The sequence below is a fragment of the Colobus angolensis genome, unplaced genomic scaffold (genome assembly GCF_000951035.1).
Source record: "Colobus angolensis palliatus isolate OR3802 unplaced genomic scaffold, Cang.pa_1.0 Scaffold300, whole genome shotgun sequence".
Classification (NCBI taxonomy): domain Eukaryota; kingdom Metazoa; phylum Chordata; class Mammalia; order Primates; family Cercopithecidae; genus Colobus; species Colobus angolensis.
The window spans coordinates 500,995-502,347 of NW_012116267.1; positions in this window are offsets into that span (position 1 = coordinate 500,995).

Consider the following 1,353-nt stretch of genomic DNA (forward strand, 5'->3'; position numbering starts at 1 on the left):
CCCCCCAGGTTCAAGTGGTTCTCCTGCCTCAGCCTCCCAAGTAGCTGGAATTACAGGCATGCACCACCAGCCTGGCTGATTTTTTGCATTTTCAGTAGAGATGGGGCTGGTCTTGAACTCCAGACTTCAGGTGATCTACCTGCCTCGGGCTCCCAAATTGCTGGAAAGTGCTGGGATTACAGGCGTGAGCCACCGAGCCCGGCCAGAAGGATGGCTTTTAAGGAGTTGAAACTGAGCACCCAAACAAAGACAGAGGGACGCATCCAGTGACTCCTAGCTTCTCATCTGCCAGGTGTTTCTAGAATAAGAACGTGAAGCATTTTGTGGTGAGGTGGAAAGAATCTATTTCTGCTGACCAAGGGGAGGCCTGGCCCGTCTGTTGTTAGAGATAGGTGCATGATTGATCAGAGGTTGGGGCCTCAAGGTAGAGTGAAAAAAAAAACAAGGTGCCCTTGAGCTTCCCTGTCCACAGGTGACTGAGACACTGTAGATCCCCAAATGGCTGGTGATGTGGACTGACTCAGTACAACATCAGTACAGTATCACATGATGACTTGACGCTGATGGCCTCACTTGAAATGATTTCTTTGGTCAGCTGGACTTTATCAGAGGCTCTGTCATCTGCTCTTATGTGTAGACAAATTCAACTTGTGAACTGGGAAGCCGCTGTGATGCTTTTCTTCCCTCCTGGTACCCTTCTCCTCCCTGGCCCCGTGCGATTGATGCACATTCTGGCTTTGTCTTGAGTGGAAGTTTGTTCTCTCTTTGGCATGTTGATCTAGAGAGTGCTACCAAGACCTCGATGAGGCCGATATTCAGTATTACAGTATTGAAGGGTTCTGTTTGTTTGTTTTTTAATTGGAGTAGAGAAAGGTATACATTACTGTTTATCTGATTGGAGTTGCCTCACTGGTGATGGTGGTTACGTATATGAAATTCAGATATTATTTAAGAGTATTCAGGTTGGGGCCAGGCACCGTGGCTCATGGCTGTAATTCCAGCACTTTGGGAGGCTGAGGCGGGCATATCACTTGAGGCTAGGAGTTCCAGACCAGCCTGGCCAACACAGCAAAACCCCATCTCTACTAAAAAATAAAAAAATTAGCCAGGTGTGGTGGCGCATGCCTGTAATCCTAGCTACTCAGGAGGCCGAGGCATGAAAATTGAATCTGGGAGGCCTGGGTTATAGTGAGCCTAGATCATGCCACTGTACTCCAGTCTGGGCGACAGAGCAAGAATTTGTCTCAAAAAAAAAAAAAAGTCAAATTTGTCTCAAAAAAAAAAATTAGCCAGGTGTGGTGGCTCATGCCTGTAGTTCCAGCACTTTGGGAGGCTGAGGCAGGCGGATCACCT